The following is a 17,950-nucleotide window of genomic DNA, read 5'->3' as shown; positions in this document are numbered from 1 at the left end:
AAAATTAAAGTTCAGGTACAACAAAATATTCACCACCTTTTCCTCCAGCAGGAGTCTTTCCACCACGCAGCGAACAGGTTCTGGTTTCTCAAGAGTAAGCCTTTGTGTTCGTGCCAAAGCTTACCTCTGTGAAGTTGCTATTGCATGGTACCAAAAAGATCCTTACTCTGAAATAGCTTGAATGCAGCATTAGATGCTTAGCAATGATAGTTAAGTAATAAAAACGCTGATTCTTTTGGTACTGAAAGGTATTTTTTATGTAGTTCAGCATCCAGAAATCAGTGCCAACAGAGCTAATGTGGTGAGGCAAAGTTGTTGATGAATTTGAGTCTTGCTTGGAAACTGGATGAGACACAACTAGCTGAGGAATCCCTATGGACCAAGATATTTTTGTGCAGCTAGATTATAATTATTTTTGTCCTAGCAGTATTTCTCCTTGCACCAAACGGTGACAATAGCCAGCAAGCTGGAATGCTGAAGGCATCTATCACGTAGGAAGGCTCTTCCTGAGCATGCCTCCAGCACTGGCTTATCTTCCATCTTCACTAAAAGTGGTTGCAGATGCTCCACTGTTGACTCAGTGCTTTTTTTCCATTATAGTTTTGGAGTCCAGATGCTAGAAAGGGCTAATTTTAAAATTTTACATGCAGTTTCATGAGCTTTTTGCTTCCACCAGCACAACATTCACTTCTTTTCCTAGGAGTGATTAACGTGGAGAGTATCCAGAACTGCTTGTGTGGATGAGCTTTGAAGGATTTTTCTTTTTTTGAAGGGACTTAGAAGTCATGACTGAAGACTGGAAATAACAGTCCTGGCACTTCTGCCTGTCTTGGCTGCTGGTGGTGTCTGCTCACCTCTCCTAGATCTTGGCTCTCCCATACTTGGCTCAAGTTACTGCTCTCTTCTGGTGAGCAGTCAAGTTTCAAACAAGTACTAGTGGGAAGTTGTGAAGCATTTTAAATGTTCAGGCAGTTTTGTGTCTGACTTAAGCTATGACAGTGAAAGTGCAGATGCTTATGGTCATCGTTGGCCAGTGTGAGGAATTAAATTTGTAAGCACAATATAAACAGTACATTGTGATTACAAAGCCAGTTTAGATGAGGACGTAATTTCTTCAGACGGGGGGTGGTTCATTAAGAATAAGTGAAAGAAGTACTTGTTTGGTTCATATTTTTTTTTTTATACCTTCGTAGAAAGGAACATCTGTCCTTTTGCACAGTGAAACTACTACAGTTTAAAAATGATTATGCAAAGTGATTCTACAGGGCACTTCCTGTAACCAATAATAAATACATAAATATTCATGGATACAGGGATGCTTTAATGTCTGTCTATTTTCTCTTTAACATTAGTTATGAGAGTACAACAGCACATCTCTTTGTTCCCATCTGTCAGTAATATTTCTGCTGAAGCCAATATATCTATGTTCTTCAGCTGAATATTAATAGGTGGTTATTCTCTGTGCTGGAATTGCTGAAGAGATAATGAAACCTCAAAACCAGAATTGCTCATGATCTAGTTCCTAGTGCATCTTCTCATTATGTAAACTTGTTGGGAAGTACAAGAGAATTTCTGGATTGAACAGATGTGTTGGTCTTCTGATAACTTTGAAAGCCAGTATTTTCAAGTCCACTCTCTGCTTAATTCAAGTCCTCTCTCTGCTTAATCATTACATGACAATTTTGTAAGTTTCAAAACATTTTGAATCTGGTTCTGTTTGTCAAATCCCTTTCAAGTGTTCATTTATTCATGATTTTATATTATTATGTCATCCATTATAAAAATTGGCATTAAATACCATATGAAAATGCATTGTCTTTTCAAGGCTATACTAGAAACTAAATATTAGAGAGTTTTTGTATTCTTGGTCTATTTTGGGTTTAAGTGAAATCTTTAGATGCTTCAGAATTTGTGTGTATGTTTAAAAACCCAGAATGTTATGACTGAGATTCTGTCCCTTCCACCTTTTTTGCCAAAACCAGATAACAGTCAGTGTTTCATCTTAAAGCATTATTTTTTTTTTAATCTGATTGAGATTTTCCAAGCTCACAAAATTTGGCAGGAGGCAAATCAAGTCCTTTGTAGTTCCTAAAGACAAATAATTTTCTGATAAAAATTCTGGTGTGTTTTCAAGTGCTATTCAACGTGGGACATGTGCAGAAATATCAAAAAGATGTTGAAAGCTTTCTTGCTTGACCTCTAACTCTTCACCAGGTCAGCTTTTCTTTCTGCTTGAATCTAGCAAAATTGTTCTGTGTTTAAGCACAGAAAAGAAATCCACAGTAGAGCAATACTTCCTTCCTTTGTGCATACTGTGATCTTGCCTACATTTTCTGAAAGCAAGTTTTTCAGACTTCTAGACCTGGTAATATACCGTAAGAAATGTCTTGTTGCTACACTTGCGCCTACTTGGAGATGAGAAGCTTGTGCTCCATGATGAACAGGCTCTGAATTTGTGTACTCGAGGGAACTAATTCATGCCTGCATTTCATGCTCAAGCATGAAAAGGTGGAACTCCAAGATAGTATAAATTTTCAGGTCGTCTGTTTCCCATAAAAGCTGTCTCTTGCTAAGCTGCTTCTGTGAAAGTAGAGTTCTTTCAATTCCTGTTAAATGAACTGTTAGGTAGTTATTTGTCAAAACAAATGTTACGGTCTATCTCCAGGCAGCTACTCAAGTCTGCATAAAAGTGAGTTTTACTCCATGGGGTCCCATGACTGAGACCAATAGTGGCGAATGCTTGCTTAATAATTTATTTTCCTTTTTCAGCATTCACAACTTTCATTACGTAATAACCTAATGAAGAACTCGTCCAGCACAATTTTCTTCTTATTTGCAAGGTATTGTATTGCCATGTTATAAACAAAGTGAGGAGTTTGATGGTCAAAGATTAATGTGAACAGCTATTAGACAAACTGGACAAAAGTCTCCATATTTAACTTGGAAGAGCCGCTGCAACAGGTCTTGAAAGAACAGAAAACATTGCAAATCTTTGCTTTGCCATTGCTCGTTAGCTGGAGTGGTAATAATTAATGGTTAGAGGAAACCATCTGTGTGGTGCACTGTGCGTTTTCAGGAGCTTTATCTCAAGTAAGAATAGATAAAGGGAGCATCTTCTTGGAACTGTGACGTACCTTTTAAGAAACCACCAAATCGCTGCTCTGAAGAGAGAAAGTTTCATGGATGTTTTTATTACCTCATCATTAAGTACTGAGCTTATTTATTATAAATGTGTGCTCGTATCTCTGAGAAAGTCATTGAGATTTTTCAATTAACAAAAAAAGCCCACTTTTTTTTTTTCATTTTCAATCATTTGCCAATCTTTAGCCGGGGGTTTGGATGGGCAGTTTCCCATCTAAATAAAAAGTCTAACCTTAGTTTAAATCTAGACAGAATCATATTTCCAGCCACTATTTAACATTTGTCATATAAATTAAATGAAATCATACCTCAGATTTCCACAAGGAGTTGCTTAGGTTGCAATCAAGTCATGCTTTGATTTTTGTCCCTGTGAATTAGCTAGATGGAGTTCCACGTATGCTTTTACTGACAGCTTTTGGACCTCTGTAACCTGTTCTCCACCCTTTCCACGCGCTGCCACTTAGCTCTTCAGCAGCCCTCCTGAGATGGGAGCACCAGCCATGCACACATCATTCCTGCGCAGCACGGGCAGCACCTGAGACAGTGGCACAGGGATACTTTATCCTGATTTGAGTGGTGGGGCAGCCTGGATGATCCATTCACCGCCTGGATGATTGCTTCAGCATGCTCCTTTTCAGCCCCCAACCCTTCTGACCATCGAGCTTGGTTGAAAACTGAAATAGTCTCTTGCTTTTGGTGGGCTTGGGGTGGGGGTTTTCCTCCATTATTTCATCTGTGAAAGAAAAGCGGGTTTTGTTTTGTTTGGGTTTTGTTATGTTTTTACGAAGAGGCAAAATCTAGGCCGCCGCTGCTGCTTTGCCGCCGTGTGGGTGCTCCCACCCCGCTCCGTGCCGCGCTGCTGCCCCTGCCCCTGCCCGGCTGCGGGGCCCGCGGCTCCCAGCAGTGCCGCGGGCAGCGGGGGCTCACTGAGGGTGGGGGTCCCACGGCACCCCCCGGACCGGCAGAGGGGGGAACAGGAGCTGGTTTTTCAGGAGCCGCTCAGCCAGCTCTGGGCGCAGCGTTGCGGGGTACTTGTGGCGGCGCGGGCGGGGCTCTTCCCCCAGCACCGCTGGCAGCTCCTGCTCGGCTGATGTACCTTCCCCTCGCTGCGCGCCCCTTTCGCCGCTTTTAGGTAGCGCCCGGGTGGCAGCCCCGAGCTGGGTACCGCACAGGGCGCTGCTGTGTGCAGGTTTCATTGCTGTGACCGGCACAAAGCGCCCAGGCGCAGCCTGAGCCCCGGTGGTGGGCGCCCAGGGGTCGGGTGCCCGTCCCGCCGCGCTCCCGCCTCAGCGGGGACAGTAAGGTGAGGAAGCTCTCGGGTGGAGAGGAGGACGGGCACATCCCTTACTGATGGCTGTCACAGGCGAAACAGGCTGAGCTTGGGGAAAATTAACTTAATTTCTTGACAATTAAGATACGTTTGGATGGTGAGAAACAAAGACAAATTAACCTCTTTTCCCCACCTCAGCCTGTCCGCTCCCTGCGGCTTGGGCAGCATTTTCCCGCCTCTGGCCTCGTGCGCCAAGGCCCCGGCTGAGGGGCTCAGGGGGCTGCCGGGCCCGGCTGTGTCCCCCCGGGGCAGCCCCCACCTCTCCTCACAGGCTCCTCGCCCTGTCCCCCCGGCAGGGGCTGGGAGCTGCCCTGGCCAGCCCCAACATGGGAGGTGGGGCCACCTTCAGCCTGCGCCTTCGGCCACCTTCGCCCCTCACCTCAGCGCCTGCAGGGCGGGAACTGAGGCTGGTTGTGCTGGTTTAACACACAAAGGTAAGGGTGTCCCAGCTGCACGGAGCCGTTGGGGAGCGATGGTTTTGGTGCACTGGAGGGGCTACTGGTGAGCCACCCTGGGCCCAAGTGGGGGCCATTGCTGGTGACTGGCTGCCCCAGGTCCAGGTGGGGCCATTGCTGGTGAGGAGCTGCCCCATGCCCAGGTGGGAGCCATTGCTGGTGAGGAGCTGCCCCATGCCCAGGTGGGAGCCACTGCTGGTGACTGGCTGCCCCAGGCCCAGGTGGAGGCCATCGCTGGTGACTGGCTGCCCCAGGCCCAGGTGGGGCCATTGCTGGTGAGGAGCTGCCCCAGGCCCAGGTGAGAGCCACTGCTGGTGACCGGCTGCCCCAGGCCCAGGTGGAGGCCATCGCTGGTGACTGGCTGCCCCAGGCCCAGGTGGGGCCATTGCTGGTGAGGAGCTGCCCCAGGCCCAGGTGGGAGCCACTGCTGGTGACCGGCTGCCCCAGGCCCAGGTGGTGGCTGTTGCTGGTGAGGGGCTGCCCCCAGAGCCCCTCCTTCCCCAGGTGCTGGCCATATCAGGGTAGGATGGTGCCCCTCAGCACCGTGCTTTGGCGTTGCAGGCACTGTGTGAAGCAGATGCCTTTGTTGTCACAAGTTCCTGCCCGAGTTACCCAGAAAGGATGAACGCTAGCCTGTGGAGCAGTGCATGGGGAGCACTCATAAAGGTAAGTTCTCTTTTAAAATCTTGTAGAAGAAACAAGTTGATTGCAAAGCTGCTTGTGTTACAGCTGTGACCAGGTAGCATGTCCCCTCTCTTTGCTCTCTGTTGTGTATATGGTAGGGTGCTTCATAGCAGGGGCTTGGCTCTGCTGTCCCTGTGGGTAACATGTTGTCTGTGTGCTGGGTTGTCCGAAGAGCCTTCAGCCTTCTGGCTGCACGGCTTAGTATCAATGCCTGTATTTGGACCACAGGAGGATTTTGGAGGGTGCTTTAGTCTCCAGATTCTGGTTTGTTCTTTTTTAAAAAAATGCTTCTTTGTAGCCAGGCATGTTTTGAATTGCATATCTAGCCTTATCTAGGGCTTGGTTTGTCAGATGTGGGTGTAAATACTTACATTAAATCAAAACGTAGCACCCTGAGGAGGGGCCCCTCCCCTGCTGTATGCTTGGACTCTAGCTCTGAGTGCTGCATGGGCAGAGACAATGTGTTTCCATGTATGATACTGCATGTTATTAAACTGCGTTCCAGTGCGATAAATTGTGTGATGAATTTTGGGATTTTCTTTGGCAGAGAATCCCACATTATCCATGCAGGTCAAAAGTAATCTATATGAGTTTATAAAACATGGGTTTGCAAGAAATAAGTTTGGGGTAGACTGTTGAATGTGTTTAGTTAATTAATAGCCATACAAATCTGACCTTGACTCTTTATTCCTTAATCTGTGCTGTTTTGTTAAGTTTGTGTGAATACAAGAGCAATCAAAAAGTAGTCATGATGCAAATTAATAATGTTTTTAAACATGTGATAAAGGAATTGTTTTCCATGTAGAGTCACCGATATTTTTGTGAGGCATGGGAGTAAAGGCAATAGCAGATGGCAAAAATTTCCAGCAACAGGCAGTGTGACATCTAAGCAGAGCTTTCCCAACACCCCTGCTGTGGCAGCAGATGGAGAGATTGGCAAGTAGGAGGGACGCTACTTTTATAGTGTGCAGTGCTTCGAAAGATGGGCTTTGCCGGGTGAGCCGGGGTTGGCAGAGTTGAATGTGCTGTGGCAGCCAGGGCCAAGGGAAGAGTAACAAATGCTGGGAAAGGGGGTGCCAAAGGCACCGCAAAAATGTAGCAAAACTCCTAATGGTGTTTTGAGGTTTTCCTTGCTTTTGACCTTTTATGACTTTTTCCAAGGCAAAATACCAGAATTGCAGCTTTCCGTCAGCCTGTGCATGCAAATGCACATACACACACAGACACGGGGGAAGGCATTTCAGCATTTTGTGAACCTCTACAAAACATCTGGGGACTTCAAAACCTTTCTGTTGTTTCTGGGACAAATCAAGCAAATATCTGAAAGCATTATTCAGATAATTGCTGTCATCTCTACTTGTTATCAGAAGTGTTTAAAATAATGTCTGATTATTCTAGAAAATGAACCCTCCTGTCTTCTGCTACAACTTTGATTTTTTAGAGATAAAATTGATTTTGTGAAAGTGTCTAGGTTAGCTTTTACTTTATATTATGTGTTTTCTACCCCATTATGTTTTCTTACAACCTAATTTCACTCAGCCCATCCAAAATTATTCCACTTTACCATATCTTTAGAAGCAATCTCTGTAGAACTGAAACCTGGAACTGCAGGTCAGATTAGTATGTGAAAATCTTCACTTTCGGGGCTTGTGTTGACTGGCTTATTATTTTTAGGGGCTTTAAAACTCTATCCTGATCTAGTTGAAGATGTCTCTTCTTGTTGCAGTGGCGTTGAACTAGAAGACCTTTAAAGATCTATTCTAACACAAAGCATTCTATGATACCTTTAACAGTGAAGAAGTACAAATTAAAAGATGCCTGCATAAATTAGCTCAGAAATTGAGAGCTTTTAAAGAGTTGTTGGTTGGTTATATTGCTGAATAATGGATATGTTTAAAGGGAAACCATTTCAACATATTTTTTTTCCTCTGCTTCTTAGGCTTTGCTATCAGATTGTGGAAATAAGAAATGTTTCTTCAGGGAGCTATGGGGCTGAACAGACACATGTTGAACAGACACAAATTTCCTAATGCAGCTGTAGAGAAGCGTGCAGGGATTTAACAGTTGCTCTGGTATGGTGCAATGAGAAGTGTACATCTATTGTGCTGTTTGACTGGTGTATGGGAGGCTGAAGAGATTCTGGTGTCAGAGGAGCACAAGGACAATTGCAGCTCAAATTTGGGTCAGATGCAATAAAAGACACACACACCCCACCATGCACCCCTGGAGTGTCATTGATGAATCATTAAAGTGAAAGATTTTTCTTCCTTTGCATGTAAAATTATAGTAGGTTAAAATTGTGCTCAGTGGGTTGTTAGCACAATACACCCGCATCTAGCTGAAGCTTTGTCTGAGGACAGTGACCTGTGAATTGTATTTTAAAATCTGCCACCGAGCTTTGAGGTGCCCAGAGGCACCGTCTGGACTCGTCAGGAATTGTGAAGCAGCTGTATTTCATAAGAGTCTGGAAAGTCACTGGGTAATAGCCTCACAAAACAACATCATTCTGGCTGAAATGATCAACTTCGTTAGGTCAATATAGCTACACATGCTAAAGAATTTAAAACATACTTTTACAAGATTACATAAACCATCACATGCTTACAGGCCTTATAACTTGTGAAGTCTGAGGAAAATCACCTAGTGCTTATTAAATTCTCTTCCATCCTCTGAATTCTGCAGCCAAAGTACATCAGTGTTTTTGACTATTACTTTTTAACCAAAGAGAAGAAAAAATGTTCTTGTAACTTAGGCATTTCAATACTAAATACCTCCATGTTTTATATGGTTTGTGGAATTGTGGTAACTTTGCTTAGGTTGTTTTTTTTTATTTGAGCATATGATTTATGTAACTTCAGGCAGGCAGGTGGAAGACTTGAGATGAGGTTAGGGAGCCAATGACTAATGCTTTAGGGAAGCTGTTTTTAGAGAAGTCACAGGGAGTTGGTGGTGCTGGTGTTTTTCTGAGTATGTCTGCTCTCTTCAGTGGTTAATATCAAATCAAATGTAGTACTGAAAATGGGAGATTTAGTGCATCTTCTGTTGTTTGCACAAAAGCTTAAGGTAGATCAAGTGTTTTGGCAAAAGCTGATAGGAGGATTTAAGCATGTGGGGTTTGTTGGTTTTGTTGTTGTGTTTTGGGGTTTTTTTCGAACAATAAGGTATTTTTTGCATGCATCTGTGTGTGGGACTTTAATGCAGATTTTGACAACATGCTACTCTTTGACTTGTTTTAAATTGGGAGAGTAGTTGATTCATCTAAAGATGAACAGAGGAAGATTTTCCTGGTAATAAATCAGAATCATACTTGTGCTCCCCAAGCAATAGAAAGAGAAGAGGTAAAACTGTAACGGCAGTCTACTGCACAAATACTTCAGCTGTATGTACTAAAAAAAAAAAAGTGACTTTGTAAAGCCCTGCTTGGTTGAAGCAGGCAGTGACATACCTGGGAATGGCTGTGCTGGCATAGGTCAAGATCCTTCTGGTCCAGCACTGTGCTGCCAAGAGCCATGATTTATCCTCTAGGATGTCTTCTTGGGCTCTAGCAGATTACTCGGAGGCTTCCACACAGGATCAGCTATAATTTTGATAGTTAAGAACACGGAAAAAAGATCTACCATTTAATTTTCTAAATGTCTGTTTTGGATTTTTTCTTTTTTTCTGAGTGCATGTGAGGAGAACATGGTCTGGGTGCCCACCTGGGGCAGCCTGACCCTTTCTGGAGTGCCCATCCCTATCTGGCTGCTTTGCAGTTAGGGGCAAATTTCCATTGCTGCTGCAACTTTAACCTAGCTTCTTCAAACTCATGATGGGGGATTTTGGGGTTTAAGGTTGGGATTTTGGCAGGGGTGGTGGTGGGGGGTGGTGGTGGTGTTTGGATTGGTTTGGGTTTTTTTCCATGTTTAAAAATGTTAGCCTCGTTTTTTGAACTACCTTAATATTGTCTGACTAAAACACATGGATGAGTGCCGTATGTGCGGGAGGCAATATTATCCTCATGGTAAAGAAGAGGTGAAGCACTTTCTAGTGGCTCAGAACACGCTCATTCCTTGATGATACAGGTTGCAACACTTCCCCCACGAGTGATGCTCTTGTGGTACAATTCTGGGAAAATTATGTTCTTTTTTTTTTGTTTGTGGGGGTTTTTTTTAAGAAGAAAAATGTTGTTTTTCTTATTAAACTCTACAAGTTTCCTTTCGAGTTCTGCAAGAAATCTCAAGAGCTTTCTCTTCCCAACCAATGCCGCCCTTGATTTGCTGTTGACCCCTGTGGGATGAAGTCATCAGGAGAAAGTTCTTGTTTTCCTGTATCTGTTTTCCTGCACAGCCTTGTTGCTTTATTAATTTCATCAGAGTAGGCATGTGTTTTAAGTTTGATGACTTGTATTACATTAGGAAATCCTCCCACAGCACAGACCTTTCTAAACATTGTTTGTTGACTTATGGGAACAAGATCATTCCTGTTGCTCCATGCTGGCCTTCGAAAAAGGGCTGACATTTGTGTGTGGCAGCCACATGCTCTGGGACATGAGGACAGCTCAGTCCCCTTCCTGTTTGCATGGTCAAACAATAACAAAAAAATAACAATGCTGCTTTCTTAGAGAGACTTTTCTGTGTTAAATTGCATGGCAAAACAGCTTTGAAGAGGCATCGCTTTCATTAAAAAGAGGTGTTTGCAGCCAGGAGGCTCCTGAGAGCCTCACATGCAAGCATTTAGGGGGTAGGCGGTATGTCTGTATCTGTCAGCCTGCCTGAAAGAATCAGGGCAGGAGTGTCCCACTGAAAAACAAACAGGCACCGATTTCCTCCAATCCTAATCCCCATCCACCAAAAAAAGAAGCAAAATAACTGCGGGAAGGGGACGGGACAACAGGGGATGGGGGGCGGGGGGATGACACAATGACTGTTTGGCCTCTCCTTAAGGAATGCAATAATCCCAAACATGGTGTGAGAGCACTTCATGATCACACACTGGCACTCGCTCGGTCTGGCTGCTGCCAGTTTCCCTCCCACGCGTGCTCAGTCTCGGAGGTAATGTGAGTCTGGATGCCGGACAGTTAATCAACTGCAGGAAAATTAACGTTTCGGAGACTGTTCTGTTGTGAGGTGCTCGCTGTTTAATAAAATGCAGCACGCTGCCACGTATTGCATACTTACATGACCCTGCTGGCTGGCTGCTCTGTTGGCTTTTGGTTTTGGCTGGGCTTTAGCATTTCTCGGTGTTGAATTTCTCTCTTCTGTTGCCATTGCCGAGGGGAGGATGGGCTGTGGCGTGCTGGCGAAGGCAGCTGAAGTCCGGCCCCAACTGCCCTGTGTTTTCTTCAGGGCTGCGCACTCTTGAAAGAGCAGTATCCTGTCGCCCCTGGTACCTGCCTGCAACTGGGAGAAACACAACTGCATTTTGAACAGTCCTTGTGAGGTTATTGAGGAGAGAGGGATGACGAAGGGGAGGTGAAGAGGTGTACAGGTGTTTCTTATGGTGATTTCTGTGCACAGGAGAGGCTCCAAAGCTTTATGATATATATATAGCTCCAAAGCTATAAGTCTGCAGGTGTGAAGCCAAAACATTTTTCCATGGCAGACTCCTCCTTACTTGAGAAGAAGGATCCTTGCACAGTGTGGAGAGGCTTTCCAAAGAAAACCCTGACAGCAGTGGTGGGGTTGTTCCCATGAGGGCAGAGCTGTGTGATCCCCATGCTTTGGCCCAGCCTGTGTGTTTTGCTCTGGAAGGGCTCATTTTGCCCCATCCCACTGGCCAAAAAATCTGTACAACTGCTGTAATTTTTTCTGCTTGAGCTTTAGTGTAGGTTCATTGTTATCATTTAAATAAATGTATGGAATGTGACAGACTAGAACAATGTGTGTCCTGTGATATGATATCCAAAAAAGACTGCAAACAATACACCCTGACTTTTAAGGAGAATTTTACACCTTGGCCTTGCTCAGATAGATATCTCCACTACTTTACCTATTTTTAGGTCATTTAAATAGTCCTCAGCTCCGTGACATTAGAAAAATGTAACAGTGATCTTGTTTGCTCATTTTCAGTCTCTTACAGGGCTTGGCAGCTCTGCCAGCTATCCTTCTCTCAGGCACTGATCTTTGTCTGGGTAAAACACCCACAAGTTCAACATTGGAAATGTAATGGACTGAAGTTGCATTTGTGAAAAGTTGTGTTGTGGTTTTTTTCCTCCCTTGGTATATGAAGTGATTTTAGGAACATAAGGAAAAAATATTCACATAGCATATCATTTCATTGACTTTGACCTTCAGAATTGTCCTTCTTGTGCACACCAGGGGAATGGCTGGAGAATCTCTTGCCAGCCCCAAAACCTGGTTGATGTCGAGCAATTGGGACAGCATGGGTGGTGTGTTGCACTCTGGGGTTATGCTCACAGACCAGAAAAGGAAGCCACAGCTCAGAAAACAGCAGAGGCATGTGGTTGGAAGAGGTATGCAATTTTAAGCTTGTCCAGAAACAACTGAGGTAAGGTTTTAGAGGGATAATTTTGCAAAAGGAAATCGCTCTCCTCCCACCCATTGCACGCAGGCAGGCAGATGCAGGGAGGGGTGGCCAGACAGAGGCAGAGGAGTGGGGGAATGTTTTGTACTGACACGGCAACGATGTTGTCTGGAGAGCAACAGAGACTTTGTCACAGTTTCAAAATAAACAGATGACTTTGGACGCAGGAGAAAATACAGCAGCTCCTCAAGAAGACATTGAGTGTTGCCATCAGCAGAGCTGTGCGCTCTCACTGCCAGAAGAGCAAAGCTTTACTCCATCTTTGAATGAGCACTGTGAAAACAAACTGTTTTCTAGCATTGGTTTGCTCAAGAGAGGAGCCTCTGGGGTCTGAGCCATTGCCCATCCAGGGCTGTTCAGCTCCTGGCGGCCACTTGCCTTTCCAGACAAAAGCATCACAGTGCCTCTGAGGGAGGACAGCATGTGGCCCCTCGTTCCTATGTTCTAGAAGAAAAATCACTATAAAGTCACTATGGTTATTTCCACCGTTAAGGAACAAATGGAAAATATCAGCATGGGAAAAATTGTAATTGTTAGGGTGTTAACCTTTCCTCACCAATGAAACGGGTCCCAGCATGCGTCGGCTCTTGTTACGAAGCCAAAACACAGTCCCACTTCAATTTAAGCTCTAATGCTTTGTTTTATTAGGTTCTTTTATATCTTAATATTTGTCTTAGGTGCCTCTCTAAAGTCCTGTTAGTAAAGTACACAATATTGCTGCCAGCTGAGAGGTGCGGAATCTTGAGTGTGTTCCCATAAACTCTACAGAACTGATCCTGCCTTGGGAAAATGCGCTGTTGTGCTCCTCGGCAGTGCCGGTTTCAGATGGTTTCTCTGGTGGTGGGTGCTGAAAAGATTTGTTGGTTTGGCCTTTCTCAAACAACGCTTCTAGCTGAGCCAGCCTGCTGCTCTGCTTATTGCAAAAATGTAAATTTTGCACTCTGGCTCCCCTGTGCTCGAGCTCTCCTCTCCACCCCTATTCTCCAGCAGACCAGGATTGACCAGTGTCTGTTAGACTACTGATTTTATTTCTTTTTAAATTATTTTTCCATTGCAAGGCTGCAGGCACAGTGTTGCTTGGCATTGATTTCTGACAGTATCACAAAGGGTGCGTGAGGCGGTATGTTTGCAGGGTCAGCCCATCTGTGGAGAACAGCTGAGCCCCCACGCTGTGGAGCTGCACATCTGTGTCCCCCAGTCCCAAAGGAGAAAGCACAGGGGGAGAGGGCTGATGGGATAGAGGAAGGGCAGCACCCACTGAGTGGCTGATAAAACCCCACACGTGTGTGTCTTTATCAGTGCGGCTGTCTTGGCCTCTGACTGCAGAAACATGGAGTTTCCAGAATCTGAGACACCCTACACGATTTTTCAATCTGCTCCAAGAAAAATATTCTTCTGCTCCAGTATGCAACAGGGGCTGGGTTTGTTTAGCACCTAAATAAAGCCAAAGCAGAAGTTAAATGTTTGGCACACCATAGAAACATTGTTGTTTTTAAAGAATTTGACCCCAAATTGTTTGGGTCATGCAAGGGTCTGTTCCTCTTTGACCATTATATGCCATCTATCTAAAACTGCAATCACACTTCTAGGGTTTGTCTGCCTGAATGGGGCTAGAATTGATGCTCAGAGTGCAGTGCTGTGTGCTTCTGCTGTCCACGTTTGAGTCGGAGGCAACTACAGCTTTGCAAAGCATTTGATCTATCTCTGGACATAACATTTAGAATTTCAGAGTATTTTGCAGCCTATGGGGATACATAGAGCACAACACTGAAGGCAGGATTTTAACAGACTCGGAGTTGAGAAAATCTGGAGGTTCAGTCCTGTGTACTCTCTGAAATGTTTTCAGCTCCAGTTGCAACCCAGGACTGTAAATGGAAGCTGCAACTCGCAGGTAGCGCAGCACCAAGAGCCGTAACCTGCAGGCTTTTTAGATTAAGTAATAAAGGTGCAGGCAAGAGCTCGCCGGTGGCTTTTGTGTCCTCGACAAATACAAAGTTTTGGTCCTAGGATGGAGCTGTGGTAAAGCTAAGGTCAAAACCAAAAGACTTTCCCTGCTGCTCTCCTCTCCTCCTTTCCTTATGTCCTTCCCTGGTCGCAGCTGGTATTTTGCAGAAGAGCAAGACAGAGTTTTTGTTACAGGACTTGGGTGCTTTGTTAAGGCACAGAGGCTTCCAGGGACCACACAGCTGCTCTTCACCTGGGGGCAGGGCAAATCCTCCAGTGCTCTTTAAATCCTGTGGTGCAGTAGGTCCCCTTCCAGCATCTACAGCTTGAAGAAAAATTTTAAATCAGGACATATGCAAGGATTTATTTGAGTCCTTCCAGCAAAAGTAAAATATCTACTTCCTTCCTTGCTTCTTATAACCCTATTACAACAAATCAGGGTGCCCATACAATAAAAGGCAAATTAGTTCACCAAGTCCCAGGGAACACACGTATATATATATATAAAACCCCCCACATCGTTACTTTTAATATGTCTCATATGCAACTTAAACCACTGTTTTCTCCACCTTCCTGGTGGCCTTCTTACAAGGTGAACTTGCCTGAAAATAAATGAGACTGTGTGATTAATGGCTGTAAGAATGGGGTTTTTTTCTCTAAAACAGGAAAGAAAGAAAAAAAATATTCTATTCTCAGTTCCTCTGCTTAGGTGTGAAACTTGCCAGACAGCTTTCAAACGATGTAGGCGCTTAATTCCCAGGAAAAAATGGGATTTGTCTCCACAGTAATGAACTCGCTTTTTTTTAGAAGATGTTGGTGCTATAAAAGGACTTTCTCATCTAAGTGAGCACTTCCACTGCTTTATCATCCTTATTGTAAAGTTACCTAAGAGGCAACAGAATGACATTTAATGTAATTCATGCATTTAATAAGCTACCAAAAGTCTTTATATTTAAAAACAAACAAAAAAACCCCCCTAAAACAAACTATCTCCAGTAAATCCAAGAGTGGCTTGAACTCTTTTTTTTCCTCCCTTCATCTCAGTCGGAGCTTCACTGTGTCCATTCCCAAAACAGTTTGGTCAGTGTGTGTTTGAAAAATGACAGCTTGACTAAATGATTGATCCAAAATTTCAGCAACCTTGTGTGTTACTGATGTTTAAGAAATTATTTTGAACTAATTGCAGAACTATGGTGGTTTGTGTGTGTCGGGTTTTGATTTTTTTAATGGAGACTTATTTATTGTTTTGACATTAAAATTAAAAAAAAAAACCAACAACTTGGGAACTGGGGCACACAGATTTTAACAAGAAAAGTTTTTACCAGGTGTTTCTTCACTAGTTTCTGTCTATATATGAGCTGGGAATGGGCTTTTGCTAGACAGACTTTTGCCTGAAGAGCAATATAATCAAAATACTTGTATGTGCCTTTTGATCTGAGACACTTGGATAAAGAACAGCCTGATTAACAGTGACTACTTGTTCCTTGGACAACCATTTTAAAGATACTGGGGCCTGTAAAGATACAGCAAGTTCTGCAAGAGTGTTTTGACCTACAGAGTAAGGATCCAAGGCACTTAAATCTGGTTACGCAGACCTCAGTGGTGCATTTTGTTGGAGTTACACTTGCTGCAGGTACACCTGTGCTTTCTGCCCTAGCCCCAAGTAGCACATGTCCTGAGCAGACAGGTGTTTACTAGCAAATAAACTACTTGCTTCTAAAGCAAACATGCTTTAGAGGACTTGCACCCAGCATCGTGTCACTGGGCATGAGGTGGAGTAAGCTGTGGTGCAGGACTGAGTCCTGGAGGCAACTCTTGACCCGTTGCTGAGAGCAAATGGTGATTGTTGTTTGTGAAGCCTCAGAGCAATTGTGAAGCTTGAGATCTCTTCTTGCTTGAGATTTTTGTGGATTGTGTACTGCAGTAATGTGTTAATCTCACAGCTTCTAAAAATGTTTACTGTTAGCAATGAAAGCACGTTGGTCTTTGAGGGAAACTTGCTGCACTGCCAGAAATTATGCCAGGAATGGAACAAATTCCTATGTTATCAGCCAGGACAGTTTTATTGTCATTCTCAAGATAGGTGAGAGTGCAAAATGCTGTATTCTATTAGGACTTGGGTATAAGTTTCTATAGTGCATTTTCCTTCCTTTGAAGCACACTGCAAAATTGAAACTGCACACTTCCTTTTTGTAAAAAGGAAAAGAACAGCTCTGCAAATAAAAACTAAATGGGGATATTGTACAAACTTTTTCATACAAAAACCCCTTTCTGGCCTATTTGGTTTTTATTCAGTTTTCCCCACATGTTGGGAAGCTTTCATGGACCTGATGCCACATTCCTGCATGCACTGGGAATAAATTATATCCTTATGATAAGGAGCAAGCAATTTACAGATGTCTTGGTAACAGTTGTTTCTCTGTTCTGATGAAAGCCCATTAGATGTATGCTTAAAAAAGAAAGGTTTTGAACACTTTAAAATGTTCTGGTTTACATACAGTATTTAAAGCTTTAGAGAAAGAAGTGAGTGAAACTAACCTTGTAATCAAAGCCGAATTCACCAAGGTACAATTCCCTCAGTGGGAGTTGATGGCCACAGCCTTGGTGGCTGCCATGTTCCCTGTGGAGGGGGACAGGGAGGCTGTGCTGTCTGGAGGAGATGCTTTGCCTTCCTCCTCCTTGCTGGCCAGGGCTATGGGGGAAAAAGCTCCCAGGAGAATCAGCTTGGCTTTTGTGATCATCCCCTCAGGCAGCTGCAGGGATCTGGGCAGTTTTGTGGCCCAGTCATTTTGTTCTTCAATTGCAAAGTGAAAAATCCCCACTATAGTGCTCTCGCAGAGCAGAAATGCTGCCCTTTCCCTGAAATATGGAAACTAGCCCAAAGTCCCCTAAGGCTTTGGGTTCTGTGAGTATGGCACAGGACTGCTCTGTTTGGAAGACAGAGGGCTGCAGTGGTCCAGAGTGATAGTTTCCAGATAAGGATTCATCTGGGTGAGGAGGAGGAGACCTGTAAGTGACTGGATGAGGCCCGGGGAAGGGGGGAAGGCTTTTGCTGTGAGTCCTTCTGTGCAGAAGGTGCTGCAAATTCCTGTCATACTACCAATGTGCTGTGAATCAGGTGTCAAAGGCCTTGGAACATATGTTGGGAACACAAACCCCACCATTAAGAGCAGAATTATGTGACTTCCTTCACTCGGGAAAAATCTGTATGTTAAATGTGTATTAAGCCCCTAAAGCTCAAATGGAGCATAAACCAGCACAAGCCTTTCTCATAACCATAGAAAATATGTTTTGAAGTTAGGGAGGGGGAAACATAGCATTCATTTTCCGTTTATCTGTTTCCATATTTCCCCATTTTCTGGAAGCTAGAAAATAAAGTCCCCAAATGATGAAAATTGTTTCCCCCTCCTGTTTCTGCTGTGACCACAAAACAGAGGTTCTGTGACTCTGATAGGAAACTTGTTCTCATGGACTTGCCAATCTGTATCCAGCTCAGGTACTGATTCTGCTTAAGTTCAGCAATAAACCAGCCTCCAGATGTTTAGGGCTGGTACTAATAGCTGAGTTCACCCATTTGTTCTCCAATTATATGCCTTTTGGGCTGCAGAGTGTTCTTTGACAGACAGCTGAATATTGGCAACCTGACTGCTGACTGCGAGGCTGATGACAGCTGCACGGGCTCAAACTCATAAATCCATTTTTCAGAGATATGCATGCATGTACTAGAGAAAGTGTTAGACCTTGGATACACAAATCATTAAAATAAGGCAACAGTAGCTGCCCGTTTTCTGAGTTACTTTGCCATAGAGTCACCCTGTGTACTGGGATGCAATCTGCTCTCTGCTGTCACAGCCACATAGTCTTTGCTGTCACT

The sequence above is a fragment of the Falco biarmicus genome, chromosome 9 (genome assembly GCF_023638135.1).
Source record: "Falco biarmicus isolate bFalBia1 chromosome 9, bFalBia1.pri, whole genome shotgun sequence".
NCBI lineage: Eukaryota > Metazoa > Chordata > Aves > Falconiformes > Falconidae > Falco > Falco biarmicus.
This window is presented reverse-complemented; position numbering follows the sequence as displayed.